This window comes from Xenopus laevis, chromosome 8S (assembly GCF_017654675.1).
Source record: "Xenopus laevis strain J_2021 chromosome 8S, Xenopus_laevis_v10.1, whole genome shotgun sequence".
NCBI classification, from domain to species: domain Eukaryota; kingdom Metazoa; phylum Chordata; class Amphibia; order Anura; family Pipidae; genus Xenopus; species Xenopus laevis.
The window spans coordinates 52425814-52443343 of NC_054386.1; positions in this window are offsets into that span (position 1 = coordinate 52425814).

Here is a 17530-nt window from a genome sequence, read left to right on the forward strand (position 1 = left end):
GGGGGTGACTATTCTCCTCAGTGGGAACTGATCCAATTCTCTGATTCCAACAATCAGTGTACAATTCTTCCATGGTTTATTGTTCAATCTATGTACAACTGAGCTCCTCCAGGCTACCATTCCTCTACTTAACTTCTACATATGTATCTAAACAGCTCAACTGACCAACTGTCAACTATAACGTTAACTAATTTTTGTTTTGTTTTTCCTTCTTTAAAAAAAAAGATAAAAAAAGATAATTATCTTATTATCTTCTTAGGGCCATAGCTGTTTTTTAGTTCATTGCCAACCTAGGCACCAGGCCACTGCTCTTTTTAGTAGACAGGAACGGTGAGGCAAATTATGGAAATATCCCTTTTACAGAAAATCCCAGATCCCAAGCATTCTGGATAAGTGGTCTCATACCTGTAATAGTAATAATTATCTAGGGATTTAGATTGTAAGCTCTTGTGAGTAGGGCCTTCTGATCTAATTTAGTACTTTTCAATGCTTGTTTGTTAAATTATTTTAAGACTTCTGTTCGGTAGAAATCATTCTAAGGTGCTGTGTAACTTGCTGGCGCTATATAAATTAATGATGATGATTATGTTGTTCTCTTACAAAATCCTGGATAAACCTGGATCCATCTTTATGATTAGTTGCACAGACATTGGGACACACAAGGTATCGCTCAACCTTCTGGTAGTGAGTACAACAGAATAAAATAGATTTTGTTCCTACTAGCTGACACTCATGTAAGGTTTTTTTCAACTGAGAGCTGTGGAGATGAGGAATTCTCTCCCTGAATCAGTTGTACTGGCTGATACATTAGATAGCTTTAAGAAGGGGTTGGATGGCTTTTTAGCAAGTGAGGGAATACAGGGTTATGGAAGATAGCTCATAGTACAAGCTGAACCTGGGATTAGTCCGATTGCCATTTGGAGTCAAGAAGGAATTCTTTCCCCCTCTGAGGCAAATCGGAGCAGCTTCAGATGGGGTTTTTTGCCTTCCTCTGGATCAACTGGCAGTTAGGAAGGTAAAAAAAAGTTAAAAGGTTGAATTTGATGGACGTGTGTCTTTTTTCAACCTAACTTACTATGTTACTATGAATTCTGCTCACCCTTGGATCCACCAGCCCATGACCTCTGCTTTGTTTATTTGCTTTGCTTCTTGAATTACCCTCAGACACTATGATGAAGAAAGAGTTAGTCAAAAATTCAAAACCAGTGCACCTGTATTGAATTTGCCGACTCTAAAGTGACTTCTTGTCTTGAATTACAGATGTGTGTCTCTCAGGGTATCTCAGAGGATGCTGAACTTGACATTTATCATATGTTAATTAGTGATGGGCGAATTTATTCGCCAGGCGCGAATTTGCGGCGAATTTGCGCGATTCGCCGCCAGCGAATAAATTCGCGAAACTCCCGCGAAAATTCTCGGAAAAAATTCGCCGGCGTCAAAATTTTTTTTCAAAAACGAGACGCCGGCGCCGTTTCGCAAATTTTTCACCGTTTCGCGAATTTCGCAAATTTTGCGGCGAAGCGAAACGGCGCAAATTCGCCCATCACTAATGTTAATTTATTTATATATAAGGCGCTACTTCTGCCAGTGGAGGGAGTGCCATATTTGCAGTACAGTCATTTTACAACAGAACAGAAATATCTGATTAATGTGATTTCCCTACAAATATGAAAATCTTAGTGCTCTGCACAGAAATATTAGCAAAATATTTATAAGACTGGTGCTCATCCTAAGAGAGGAAACTACTGGTGACTTTGATAATATGTGATTATGCCACCTTCTGATTGAATGCTATGAGTTGCACACTCAATTGCAGGCTTAAGACCATTTTTTATATTACCCCTATGTTTGTAATGTAATTTAAGAATGTTGCTGCTGGAATGGGACTGGAGGGGTGGTTAATATGAGTGTAGTCTAAATAAGAAGGGCAGCATACTGTATGTGCTAAAATATTACGGCTACATAGAACAATTAATAGCTTTATAAGTGAAAGATCCTTTGAAATGCTGGTGCTGGCAGAGTAGCATTATTGCCTTACAGCTCTGGGGTCCCAGGTTAGATTTCAACCAGTGTACTATTTGTAAGAAAAAAAAAGTCCACTGGAGAGCCGAGGTATTGATATACTTAACCTCCTTTCTGAGTAACAAAACTGGGTTAAAAAAACACCAAGAAGTCCATCAAGTTTAATCCCTCCAAATGAAACCCAGCATCCATACATACATACACTGACCCTCCATACACTCACATAAACTACATATACTCGTACACTAACTATAGATTTTAGAATCACTATAGCCTTAGATATTATGCTTGTCCACGAATCATCCGAGCCATTCTTAAAGGCATTGACAGAATTGGTCATCAGAACATCATCTGGCAGTGCATTCCACAACCTCACTGTGAAGAACCACCTACACTAGTTATAGGAATCTACTGGAGAAGCATACAACCTAAGGTAGCAGCATTATGCTTTGCATTAAAAAATGCCTACCTACTGGTATATGCATGTTTTTGTTTTTTGGATCATATGAGGTTATGGACCTTTTATGCTCCTCAATCCTAAAAGGATGGGATGTCTGGCCTATTCACATTTTGCACAAGGACATTTCAATGCATAAATAACATGCTACAAGTTACAGGTATGGTATTGTTTTAGTGGAATCTTTATGCCCTTTGTGTGGGTGTTTAATGTGGTCACCTTTAAAAATGGAATTAAAATTACCGCAATTAAAAAACTCAAAAATTTTATTTTTTTGGCTGAGCCAGGAACCTTGTTTTACTGCATGATTTAATCTTTACTCAGCTATGTCCAATTGGTTAGCAATGTTCTTTCCTCTTTTATAGGAAAAACACTGGGCTTCCTTTGAACAGTTTATCATACCTATATCCTTAGCCCAACAGGGATCAGTGTATTTTTACCACTATTCCTTACTAGCAAGGCCATATTCAGTAACAAATTAAATCCTTTTATATTTTCAGTGAAGTTATCAGTAAAGTACTGTATTTGGCCTAAACAATTGTTGACCTTAACATCCAGACAGTATATGCTGGTAAAAGTATATTCAGCTGGGAATTTGTAATAAAAACTCACCCTGGTGGTCTAGTGGGGGGACGGCAGGGACCCGTGCCGCTCCCTCGGTGGGGATGCCCGCTGCGCAAGTCTTCAGCGCCTCAGGTGCCTGTACCTTAGTGGGCGAGCAGCACGCCTCCTTGTGATTTAAAGGCGCAGGCCTGCAATGGCGCGAAATTTAAGTTGCATTTTCTTTTTACACACTGCCCGTTATAGGAGTTTTTTCATGGTGCTATTTGAGCTTCTGTTTTGAACCTGTTTGATTCCTGTTGTGACCCCTGCCAGGCTTTTGACTATTCTGACCTCTGGATCCGGACCCTTGCCTGAATACCGACTACCACTTCTGCTAAATCCCTTCTGATTGCCCAGGCAATGAGAGAATATATCAGTGAAAACCTTGAAAAAGGTTTTATCAGATCCTCTAGTTCCCCTGCCGGTGCTGGATTCTTTTTTGTTGACAAGAAAGATGGTGGTCTTCGCCCTTGTATAGACTACAGGGGTCTTAACAAGATCACCATAAAAAATCGTTACCCCCTTCCTCTGATGTCCAAATTATTTGACCAGGTTAAAAATGCCAAAATTTATTCCAAGCTTGATTTTAGAGGTGCTTATAATCTCATCCAGGATGAGTGGAAAACGGCCTTTAACACCTGGGACGGCCACTATGAATATTTAGTAATGCAGTTTGGTCTTTGTAGTGGTCTATTTAGATGATATCTTGATCTTTTCTTTCAACTTGTGTGATCACCGTAAACATGTGTAGGAGGTGTTACGCAGATTGAGGGAAAATAACCTCTATGCCAAGTTAGAGAAGTGCACGTTTGAGGTTTCATCTGTCCAATTTTTGGGGTTTAACATCTCTAGTAAGGGTCTGGAAATGGATCCTGGTAAGGTTAAGGCGGTTCTGGACTGGGCTCAGCCTCTTTCTTTGCGGGCAAATAAAAGGTTCTTAGGGTTCGCCAACTATTACCGCCAATTTATTAAAAACTTTTCCTTGATAGTGGCCCCTATCACTGATTTAACTAAAAAAGGTGCAGATCAGAGTATGTGGCTCCCCAATGCTATTCAAGCCTTCAAACTCCTCAAGAAGGAGTTTGTGTCTGCCCCCATTCTTCATCACCCTGACACTACTCTTCCATTCATTGTTGAGGTTGATGCCTCAGAGGTTGGGGCAGGGGCAGTCCTCTCAAAGGCACCAACCAACAAGGTACACCTTTGTGCCTTTTTCTCTAAAAAAATTTCGCCTGTTGAGGCTAATTATGATCGGGAATAGAGAATTGTTGGCTGTTAAGTGGGCCTTTGAGGAATGGCAACATCTGTTGGAGGGGGCTAAGCATTTTATAACGGTCTTTACTGAGCACAAAAATTTGTCATACATTGAGTCTGCCAAGCGGTTGAATCCTAGGCAGGCCAGATGGGCTTTATTTTTCAACTGGTTTAATTTTTCCCTAACCTACAGGCCTGGTTCCAAGAACACTAAGGGGTATGCACTCTCTAGGAAGTTTTAAATCTAATTAGTCCGACTCTAGTGAGTGCATTCCCATCATTCCTAGTGAATTGTGGCAGCTCTGGGATCAGACCTTGCCACACTATTATCCTCAGCTCAGTCTTCCACTCCTGTAGAAACTGCCCCTGGAAGATTATTTGTACCTGAGGATCTTAGGGAACAGGTTCTGGGTGAGGCTCACAATTCCAAAATGGCAGGACACCCTGGCATCGCCAAAACGATGTCTCTTTTATCCCGCAATGTTTGGTGGTTTTTATTTAAGCAATACGCTAAAAATGTTGTTAGTTCTTGCCCAGTCTGTCAAAGGTCTAAATCCTCTAGGAATTTGTCACAGGGGTTGTTGAGGCCACTACCTATCCCTGATAGACCCTGGTCCCATCTTTTGATGGATTTCATTGTTGATCTTCCCCCTTCTGAAGGGAAAACTGTGATTTGGGTAGTGATGGATAGGTTCAGCAAAATGAGCCACTTCATTTCCCTCCCACACCTCCCTTCTGCCAAAACTTTAGCTGAGCTATTCATTTCTAATATTTTTAAGTTACATGGTTTTCCGGGCAATATTGTTTCTGATAGAGGAGTACAGTTTGTTTCGAAATTTTGGCGAGCATTCTGCTCTCTGGTGGGGATTGAGTTGTCTTTTTCCATCGTATATCACCCTCAAACCAATGATCAAACCGAAAGGGTTAACCAGTCCCTTGAACAATTTTTGAGGTGTTACGTGTCTGACAACCAGTCCTCATGGGCTGAACTATTACCCTGGGCAGAATTTGCTTACAATAATGCAACTCATTCTTCAACTGGTGAATCTCCATTCTTTATTGTTAATGGTTTACATCCCAAAGCATTTTCTTTTTCTGGTCTGGTTCATCGTCCCCTGTACCCTCTGTTAATTCTGCTGTCAAACAGTTTGCAAAAATTTGGTCTGGGGTGCACGACTTGGAGTAGGGAGGAATAGGGAACAAAGGATGCCTTCAAGGCAGCTCTATCTACCAGGCAGATAACAACTCAGCCACACCCTCCTCCTAGGCTAAACACACCTCCCCCAGCACATTGGTCAGTACACTCTAGCATTGCTTTCAATGAAGTTGCCAGATATGAAGTGTGTGATGTAATTTGCTCCTCCCTTTGATGATGTGCTGTGTGATGTCATCTGCTCCTCCTGTATCATGGCTGCTAAAGTCTGGAGGGAAAGTGATTTGAAAAGAGAGAGGATTCCTGCAGAGAAGCAGAATTTCAGTGAGAAGTTTTAAGTAGGAAACTGCACCAAACTCTACAGAAAGTCACATACAGGTGGTAATCTGGGTACAGCAGGGAATCTGAGTGTGTGTGTGTGTGTAGGCTGTGGTTTTTTTTAGTGAATTACACTGACATCTTAATGTGACATGGAGGCTCTGAGGGCAGAGAGCTGCAAATTATCTTTCTAGCTCAAAACATTTCTGCTTCCCAACTATACTTTTTGTATATTTGTGCAATAAATGTGCTGTACAAGTGATTGTATTGTGTTTCTTAAAGGGATCATGTCATCAGAAAACATGTTTTTTTGCACTGAAATCCATTTCTCAAAAGAGCAAACAGATTTTTTTATATTAAATTTTGAAATCTGACATGGGGCTAGACATTTTGTCAATTTCCCAGCTGCCCCATGTCATGTGACTTGTGCCTGCACTTTAGGAGAGAAATGCTTTCTGGCGGGCTGCTGTTTTTCCTTCTTAATGTAACTGAATGTGTCTCAGTGGGACATGGGTTTTTACTATTGAGTGTTGTTCTTAGATCTACCAGGCAGCTGTTATCTTGTCTTAAGGAGCTGCTATCTGGTTACCTTTGAATTGTTCTTTTGTTGTTTGGCTGCTGGGGGGGGGAAAGGGAGGGGGGTGATGTCACTCCAAACTTGCAGTACAGCAGTAAAGAGTGATTGAAGTTTATCAGAGCACACGTCACATGACTTGGGGCAGCTGGAAAGTTGGCAATATGTCTAGCCCCATGTCAGATTTCAAAATTGAATATAAAAAAAAATCTGTTTTCTCTTTTGAGAAATGGATTTCAGTGCAGAATTCTGCTGGAGCAGCACTATTAACTGATTCGTTTTGAAAAAAATGTTTTTCCCATGACAGTATCTCTTTAATGCTTAAATAGTAAGTTGTAACCATGTGCTCTCTGCCTCCCGGGATGATCTAATTTATGTTCTGCCTGATAGGATGATGATGTCACTATGAGCTGCCTGGTAGTATGGTTTTCATATGAGCTGCCTGGTAGGATGTTGTTGTCACTATGAGCTGTCTGGTAGGATGGTTTTCATATGAGCTGCCTGATAGGATGTTGTTGTCACTATGAGCTGCCTGGTAGGATGCTTTTCATATGAGCTGCCTGGTAGGATGCTGTTATCACTATGAGCTGCCTGGTAGGATGGTTTTCATATGAGCTGCCTGATAGGATGTTGTTGTCACTATGAGCTGCCTGGTAGGATGCTTTTCATATGAGCTGCCTGGTAGGATGCTGTTATCACTATGAGCTGCCTGGTAGGATGGTTTTCATATGAGCTGCCTGATAGGATGTTGTCACTATGAGCTGCCTGGTAGGATGCTTTTCATATGAGCTGCCTGGTAGGATGCTGTTATCACTATGAGCTGCCTGGAAGTATGGATTTCATATGAGCTAACTGATAGGATGTTGTTATCACTATGAGCTGCCTGGTAGGATGGTTTTCCTATGAGCTGCCTGATAGGATGATGTTATCACTATGAGCTGCCTGGTAGGATGGTTTTCATATGAGCTGCCTGATAGGATGTTGTCCTTATGAGCTGCCTGGTAGGATGGTTTTCATATGAGCTGCCTGTCAGGGAGCCGGGAGCTCCCTCCAGGGAGGTAGTCAGGATCGAGGAGGAAGCCCTCTTGAGGGAGCAAGGTCGCGGAGTCCAAAGGGTTAATCAAAGGAGTAGTCAGAATCCAGGCAAGAGTTCACAGGCAGGCAGATAACAGCAAAGTCCAAAGTCCAGGCAAAAGGGTCAGGATAATAATCAGGAACAAGATTTCAGCAATAATAGCTCACAGGGAACCCAGGATACACTCAGGAAATGTTTCCTATACTTGGGCGCCATTCTGGCGTCTTGGTAGCGTTTTTATATTTGAATTTGGCGCCATAGTGACGTCATTGGCATCCTTGCGCCGATGTCGGCGCGCTGACGTCATCGCGCCAGCGCCGCTACCCACGTGGCGGCCATGGGCGCCGCCATTTTGGGAGCGACGCCGGCAGGGGAGGACACGCCACCCAGAGCTTCTGGAACTGCTCCAGGTGGCGATCGTGACAGTACCCCCCCTCACGGGGGGCCTCTGGACCACCAGAACTTGGCTTCTGGGGAAATTTGTAGTGGAAATCCCTCACAAGACGAGGAGCATGAACATCAGAGTGTCCTTCCCAGGAGCATTCTTCAGGGAATGGCTAGGCTTGGATGTGGCACAAATGGTACAAGCAGCAACAAAGTCTTTGACATCCTTTCGGATAGTCGGCCACCAGACTAAACGTCGAAGGAGTTCAAGAGTCTTTTCAGGACCAGGATGTCCTGCTTGCTTGGAACAGTGGGTCTGTTGAAGAATGGGCAGACGTAGTTCAGAGGGAACAAACGCCATCCCAATGGGGGTATCAGGAGGAGCAGAAGATTGACCAGCCAGAATTTGATCAGCGAATTTAGGGTACAAGGAAGCAATGATCTTGACAGGAGGAATAATAGGCTCTTGTCTTTCAGGAGTACGATCCACCGGAGTGAAACTTCGAGACAGAGCATTCTTGGAGCCAGGGCGAAAAGTCAAGATAAAGTTAAATCGAGAGAAGAGAGCCCACCTTGCTTGTCTGGGATTCAGCCTCTTGAGAGATTGAATGAATTCAAGATTCTTATGATCTGTGTAGATCGTGACTGGGATCAAGGAACCTTCAAGGAGGTGACGCCACTCTTTTAAGGCAAGCTTAACCGCCAGGAGTTCTCGATTTCCTACATCATAATTTTGTTCTGCAGGAGAGAACTTCTTAGAGAAATACGCACATGGGTGCAGCTTTCCATCAGAGGGATGTCTTTGGGACAGGCTAGCTCCAGCTCCAACTTCAGAAGCATCTACCTCGCTGAAGAAAGTTAACTCCGGATCAAGATGGCGGAGAACCGAAGCAGAAGTGAAGGCATCCTTCAAGGATTGAAAAGCTTCTACAGCAGGCGGGGACCATGAGCCCCCTTTTCGGATGAGGGCTAGGATAGGAGCAATACAAGAAGAGAATACCTTAATGAATTGCCGATAGTAATTGGCAAAACCAATGAATCTCTGGATTGTCTTAGTGCTCAGCGGTAGGGGCCACTCTTGGATTGCAGACACTTTCACAGGATCCATCTCAAAACCCTCTGGGGAGATGATATAGCCCAGAAAAGGAATCTTGGACACTTCAAACACGCATTTCTCCAGTTTGGCAAAGAGAGAGTTCTTCCTCAAACGAGGGAGTACTTCCTTCACCTGGGAGCGATGGCTTGCAAGGTCCTTGGAGAAAATCAGGATGTATCTAGGTACACGACCACAAACTTTCCCAAGAGATCCCGGAAAATGTTGTTCATGAATTCTTGAAAGACAGCGGGGGCATTGCAGAGACCAAAGGGCATTACGAGGTACTCATAGTGCCCATCACGAGTGTTGAATGCTGTCTTCCATTCGTCACCTTCCCGGATGTGGATAAGGTTAAACGCCCCACGGAGATCCAACTTAGTGAAGATTTTAGCCCCCTTCAGTTGGTCAAAGAGTTCAGCAATCAGAGGCAAGGGATACCGGTTCTTAACGGTGATTTTATTAAGACCCCGGTAGTCAATACAAGGACGTAGGCCTCCATCCTTCTCCACGAAGAAGAATCCAGCCCTGGCGGGAGAAGGGCGAATAAACCCCCGCTGGAGATTCTCTTGGATATATTGTTTCATGGCAGTGGTCTCTGCTGGAGAGAGAGGATAAGTACGACCTCTAGGGGGCATGGTTCCAGGCAGAAGATCGACAGGACAATCGTATGGTCGATGTGGAGGAAGGAATTCTGCAGACTTCTTACAGAATACATCAGAGAATTCCCTGTAAAAGGAGGGTAGAGTCTTCAGATCAGACAGATATATTCACCCTCTGGAGGGGTTCAGCAGGAAGACAGTGCTGCTGGCAAAATGGGCTCCAACGGGAAATCTGTCCTGCGGACCAATCAATGGTGGGATTATGCAGGTGCAGCCAAGGGAGACCCAAAACAACTGGAACGGATGGGCAGGAAATAATTAGGAACGATAGTCTTTCTTTATGCAGCGCCCCAACCTGCACAGGCAATTCCCCAGTCGTCATAGAGATAAATTCAGCCTCCAGGGGTCTGTCATCAATGGCAGTGACACGAAGAGGAGTAGACAATGGGAATAAAGGAACTTCCATGTATTTGGCAAAAAGAGCATCCATGAAGTTCCCAGCAGCTCCAGAGTCAATGAAAGCTGAGCCGACAATGGTCTTAGTGGCTAGACGAATCTGTAAAGGAAGGAGAAACCTGTGAGTGTTCTCTTGAGACTTCGGAGTAGTGCCCCCTACATGAGTTACCCTAGATATACCTCGGGGAACAGAACTCGTGGGCTTCACCGGACAAGAGTTCGCAAAATGAGACTGTCCACCACAATACAGACATAGGCCAGCCATCCGTCTACAGATCCTTTCTTGTTCAGAGAGACGAGCCCTTCCAACTTGCATCGGTTCCTCCGGAGGAGAAGTAGAAGCTTGAGTAGCTGGAGTATGCAAGAGAGGTCTTTGGAAGCGGGGTGCCAACAAGGGTTGAAATCTTTTACAACGCTCCTTCTCTACTTGATGCTCTCTGAGACGAGTGTCCACCTTAATGGATAGTGCAATCAAATCCTCCAGCAGGTCAGGGAACTCCCTGGAGACAAGATCATCTTTAATGCAAATAGACAGACCTTGATAGAATACGGCCTTATAGGCATCGTCATTCCAGGAAATCTCAGCCATCAAAGTTCTAAAGTCAATAGCATAGTCACTGACACTGCGGTGTCAGTACGACATGCTTGAAGAAAAGCCTTGGCATCAAAAGTCAGTGGAGAATTCTTCTCCCAAAGAGATGTTGCCCACTCAAGCGGTTTGCCCACCAAACGAGACATCACATAGCCTACCTTGGAACGTTCATTGGGGAAGTGCGAGGGTTGAAACTCGAACTGGATCTGGCACTGTGTGGCGAAACCTCTGCAGGCCTGTGGGTCCCCACTGAAGCGAGGAGGAGGCGGAATACCAGGCTCACCAGACGAGAAACCTGTGGTAGACGAGACGACCGCCATGGGAGGATTTACAGCAGCTTGGGAAGCAGGAGACGCTGGAGGCACTCAAGAGAGAAGGGTATCGAGTGCCTGTCCTATGCGGTACTGCTGGGCTTCATATTCCTCCATGCGGGATGCCAGTCCGACATCAGGCGTGGCTTCCTCAGTAGGATCCATGGCCCAAGTATAATGTCAGGGAGCCGGGAGCTCCCTCCAGGGAGGTAGTCAGGATTGAGGAGGAAGCCCTCTTGAGGGAGCAAGGTCGCGGTGTCCAAAGGGTTAATCAAAGGAGTATTCAGAATCCAGGCAAGAGTTCACAGGCAGGCAGATAACAGCAAAGTCCAAAGTCCAGGCAAAAGGGTCAGGATAATAATCAGGAACAAGATTTCAGCAATAGCAGCTCACAGGGAACCCAGGATACACTCAGGAAATGTTTCCTATACTTGGGCGCCATTCTGGCGTCTTGGTAGCGTTTTTATATTTGAATTTGGCGCCATAGTGACGTCATTGGCGTCCTTGCCCTATGCTCCCTGTGTGTGCCATACTCTGCCTGCCCTTTGATCCTTGGTCATGCCATACTCTGCCTACCCTATGCTCCCTGTGTGTGCCATACTCTGTTTGCCCTATGCTCCATGTGTGTGCCCTGCTCTGCCTGTGGAACATAACACTGATATTTGTTCTGGGGGTTTGCTGACATTTGAAAATTATTGTTATGGGCCCCTAAGGCATTCAATCATGTGCTGGGGGTGCTGTGTTATCCACAGGCATATGAATTTAAGGGTATGTCTTAATATGACAACTTTTTTTTCATTTGAGTGATGCGATATCCCTGCAGTGAGCACCAACCATTTGTTTTTTTTGGTGCTACCACAATTAATTGTGGACATGGTCTTGTAGTAACATGGGTGTGGTTTAAAAACAAGGCGTGGTTAACACTGGATTCCATTATCAGCCCTCCACCATGTAGGCCAGAAAAATTCCGGCCCTCAGTACCATGGAAGTTGGGCAGCACTGCTTTAGGGCAATGGTACATTGCATTTTTGCCTGTGGTAAATATATGCTACTTCAGGCGACACAGCATCCCTAGTTTCCTTTTCCACCCTCAGTAATGTGAACCGCAGGTGGGGAAACATGTGTATCACTTCCACTTTCCAAACTAGCCTGAAATTGCTTAATAAGAAAACTTTAGGATACTTTGCAGAGTGTATGTTTTCTGGCCAGTGATTCAAAGTACTGCCAGTCAGAAGTAAACCAGTTTTTTTTTGTTGCCTGAGGAAGCAAAAATTTGCTAAAGGGGTGGTTCACCTTTAAGTTAACTTTTAGTATGTATAGAATGGTGTGAGACACCAGTTGGAAAAGTTATAAATGGTGTCTATATTTCACCTAGGTTTCTTAACTATACATGGTGAGGGGCTCCAGGGAATAGATATAGGGAGAAAAACAGCTTATGGGTTTTCTCCGAGTTGTTTTGAATTTCTGGTCTGGGTCCTGGAGTCCGGAGGCTTTGTAGAGCATTGGGTGGGATGAAGCTTCCATTCCTAGGTCCATTACGGATACGGACTGAATAGTAAAAGTGTTACAATTCAGAACAGTGAGAAGGGGGAAGCACTGAGAGGAGAGATCAGGCTCCCTAAAACCAAGCCAGCCACACTCATTGGGAGAGGTACTGGGGCTTGTAGGGAGGCATTGAAAGTTCCTGACTGTTTGGATTAATGCCATGCTGAAGTAAGCGGTTTTCATTTTAAACTTGAACTGTGTTATTTTGCTGAATAAACGAGCAGGCCTGGTCCTGTTTACAAACTCTACTTGCTGTTCACTTCATGTTATGCAAGCACTGCAGTCACCAAGAGACACTACACTTAAAGGGAATTTCTCAGCAATTATGGAAGAACTAATAAAGCAGCTAGTACTGGCAAATGCTAACTAGCAGCATGCAAACCAACTGCAGCAAGAGACCAACCGACTAAATATTGAACAAATGCGACAATTATCAGACTCTTATCAGGCCTTTGTGAAAGAACAGCAGCTGGTAAATCAGTCATTGCAGCAGCAGATTCAAGTTATGGCAGAGAGACAAGTGGGGTCAGTTTCCAGGTCGCGAAAGTTGATCTAGTCCTCCCTGCAAAAGCTTACACTTGACGATGATGTTGAAGCTTACCTGACCATCTTTGAAAGGGTCGCAGAGAGAGAGAAGCTCCTCGAGGATCAGTGGGCTGAAGTACTGGCTCCTTTTCTAACAGGTGAACTCCAAAAGGCATATTATGATCTTAGCTGGCAGGATGCCAAAGTGTATGCCAAGCTGAAGGGGAAAATCCTCACCAGGATGGGTGTTACCCTGGCTGTCCGAGCCCGGAGGGTCCATGTCTGGGAGTATAACCCTACCAAACCGGTGAGATCCCAAATGTTTGATCTGTTCCATCTTACCAACAAGTGGTTACAGCCAGAGGCATTTACTTCCAGTCAGATCGTGGAGAGAGTTTTCTGTGACCGTTTTATCAGAGCCCTGCCGCTAAAACTACAGCATTGCATTGGACGTACAGATCCCAAAGATGTGGATGAGCTTATTTCCGTTGTGGAAAGCTAAACCACTACAGAGGAGTATGTCCAGGAGCTGTATTCTAAGAGGGTATTCTCTAAGTTCGGCAAGACCACAGACTCCGGTAAGACTGTTCCTTTTGGGCAAGGGGTGGCGCAAGGCTCCTCAGGAAAGGGGAAAGACTCCTGTACAAGTCAGGCCCAAAAGGGCACCTAGCCCTAAAAGTGGTACTTTTTCCAGAGACAGGGCACAACCTGTGTGTTGGCGGTGCCAAGGACTAGGACATATGGCCGCTGAGTGTCCTTTACTTCATGAGCCAATGGAGTATGAACTAGGCAGATACATGTCGATGTTTGCAAGCCCTGTGTGCACAGCCCACTTGGAATGTGAGATAGACAGACAAATGTGCTCTATCAAAATCGAGGAGCATCCACTGAGGGCTCTATTAGATTCGGGAAGTTTGGTCACCCTGGTGCATGCCAGTCTGGTTGACACAGAAAAGCTTCAGCCAAGGCAGATTGGAGTCATCTGTATACACGGTGACACTAAAGATTATCCTACGGCTACACAAACTTTTGAGACTCCTTGTGGCACTGTAAAGCATGCAGTGGGTGTGGTTAAAAACCTGTTACACAGTGCGATTATTGGATGTGATTTTCCTATGTTTTGGGAATTGTGTGGTAAAACACAGGTAGTATCCCCCATAAACATGTTAGAGGGAAATATTGGTAATGGCCCTATCCCAGAGGAGAATCTGGTAACAGGCGACTCAGTAGCACCCTTTACAAGTTTCCTTGATAACTTCCCCTTAGACGTTATGGCTGGGGACCCAGAGGAACCCCCTCCTAAAACAGAGTTGCCTGACTTGCCAGTCTCAAGGGACAACTTTGGAAGTGCCCAGATAAAGGACCCCAATTTAGTTAATGTCTGGAGAAGTGTTAAAGGAGAAGGAAAGTCTAAAATAAAATAAAGCTGTAATTATTGCCCATAACATACTGTATATATATATATATATATATATATATATATATATATATATATATATATATATATATATATATATATATATATATATATATATATAACAAACAGGGGAAAGAAGTTGTGCTCACCACTAGTTTTTAAAATCATTAGGCGGGGGTGCAATGAGGGTGTGACCACAAAAAACATATAGACAAATACAAGATTCCTCTGCACTCAACCCATTATCAATATATTTAAGACAGCGACATTTTGTGCATTTATATAATATATAATTAAACCATAGAATTCTTAATGAATCAGATGAAAATTGAGCATAGGACATGCAGAGGAATCTTGTATTTGTCTATATATATATATATATATATATATATATATATATATATATATATATATATATATATATATATATATATATATATATATATATATATATATATATATACACTTACCAGCAGGCATTTCTTCTTTAAGTTTTTCATTAATTCTTGAGCTGTAATCCTTTTTAAAATAAGTGGCAAAAAATAAGTGGCAAGCTGAACTGAAAAGAGTATCCCTGCTGCAGTTCAGAAATCTGTCTAACCAGGGCACGTGCATGCGCAATTAGTCTCAGAGGTGCCCTGCACAAGCGCATAATGATCTTCTGGCTTCCCTCTGAAGAGTTAACGTTCAGGTCGTGATATATCCATTCATCATGACCTCTCTGCCCCCGCCTGCTTTTACTCACACACCAGATTAATGGTTCACATTGCCTGATTACCGACAGAAGCTTTGAAGGTCCTGCGTTTGCTTGCTCTCGGTTTTTATTTACAGCTTGCCAGCCAGAAAAGGAGCAGACAACTAAATATATCCAGCGTTCGGGTCTGTCTGACTGAGGTCTGTAGTAATACAACATATATTTTTTTAAAAAGCACAATTTTAGAACATTGGTTATGTACTGCTTCATGTATTTTTTTTCCATGACTCAACTGCAGGAAGTGACGTGGTGGTTTGAAAATGGTGGCGCCAAAGTTTCTACTACGGACAAATTTTGGAATGGTACTGCACACAATTAGTAATACTATTGCACTTTTCAATGCAGCGATTCAGGAGGGGGGGTAATGGCGAAGAGGAAGAGATATGTTGTTTTAACATTCCTTCTCCTTTAAGGTAATAAATGGGGTGCCTCAGGAGCCAGAGACCAACATAGTGTATCCTCACTTTATGGTGCAAAATTTACTGTACAGAGTAGATAAGGTACAGGAGGAGGTGCTAGAACAACTGGTGGTACCTCAGCCCTATGTAAGAATGGTGTTAGACCTGGCTCATTCGCACATTTTGGGGGGGCACCTAGGGGTAAGAAAAACCAAAGAGAGAATCATGCAAAGATTCTTTTGGCCAGTGATATATAAAGCTGTTGAAGAGTTTTGTGAGTCAAATGAATACACCCCAACCACATTTTCGGAACCCACCAATACCACTTCCTATTATTGAGGTTCCTTTTGAGCGGATTGCCGTGGATCTAGTTGGCCCTCTACCTAAGTCGGCCCAGGGCCACCAACATATTTTGGTAATCCTAGACTATGCCACCCGTTACCCAGAGGCAATACCTCTCAGGAACTCATCATCAAAGCTCATTGCAAAGGAGCTATTTCAAATGTTTACCAGGGTGGGAATACCACAGGAAATCTTAACTGACCAGGGGACACCTTTCATGTCTAAAATAATGAAAGAGTTATGTAGGTTGTTTAGAATAACCCACATTCGTACGTCTGTGTATCACCCCCAAACGGATGGGTTAGTGGAGAGATTTAATAAAACTCTTAAAGCCATGCTTAAAAAAGTAGTAGACCAAGATGGAAAAGACTGGGATTATTTGTTACCCTATCTAATGTTTTCTATAAGGGAAGTACCACAGGCCTCCACAGGTTTCTCCCCATTCAAATTGCTATATGGTAGACATGCCCGAGGCCTATTAGATATTGCCAGAGAAACTTGGGAACAAGAAACTACCCCCCATAAAAGTATAATTGAACATGTCACGCAGATGCAGGAGAGGATAAATGCAGTTATGCCTATTGCTTCGAGAGCATATGTGTCAAGCTCAAGAAGGGCAGGCTAGAGTTTACAATAAATCGGCTAAGGTGCGTGCCTTTAACCCAGGGGACCAGGTGTTGGTCCTAGTACCCACTGTCGAGAGTAAATTCCTAGCCAAATGGCAGGGACCCTATGAGATTAGGGAAAAGGTGAATGAGGTAAACTACCGGGTATATCAGCCAGGAAAAAGAAAACCTCTTCAGATATACCATATTAATTTACTAAAACCCTGGAAAGATCGCAAGGTTTTATCAGCGGTGGGATGTCCTAGAGTGTCCCACTCCCAAGAGGAACCTGAGGTTAAAATTGCGGAAACTCTGTCTTCAGCTCAGTCTCAGGAAGTAAGGGAGTTTCTACAAAGACACAGAGATGTTTTTTCTCAATTGCCAGGTCGAACTAATGTCATAAAACACGACATTATTACTGACCCTCAGGTAAAAGTTAAGTTAAAGCCCTATCGGATACCTGAGGCTCAAAGACAGGCAATTTCAACAGAGGTTAAAAATATGTTGAGTCTTGGGGTAATAGAAGAGTCACACAGTGAGTGGTCCAGCCCCATTGTCTTAATTCCAAAACCTGACGGGAGCTTAAGGTTCTGCAATGATTTCAGAAAGTTAAACGAGATCTCCAAATTTGATGCTTACCCCATGCCAAGGGTAGATGAACTAATTGAAAGGTTGGGCCAAGCTAGATACATCTCTACTCTTGACCTTACCAAAGGCTATTGGCAAGTACCCTTGACAGACAGGGCAAAGTAAAAGACGGCTTTTTCTACCCCAGAAGGCCATTTTCAGTACACTGTTCTGCCATTTGGTTTACATGGGGCCCCCACCACTTTTCAGAGAATGATGGACCGTATACTCAAGCCACATAGTAAGTATGCCTCAGCATATTTAGATGATGTAGTGATCTTTAGCAGGGACTGGATTTCCCATCTTTCAAAGGTACAGGCTGTTCTAAATTCCATACGGGAAGCTGGGTTAACAGCCAATCCAAAAAAGTGCACACTAGGCATGGAAGAAGCCCGGTACCTGGGATATAATATAGGACGGGGA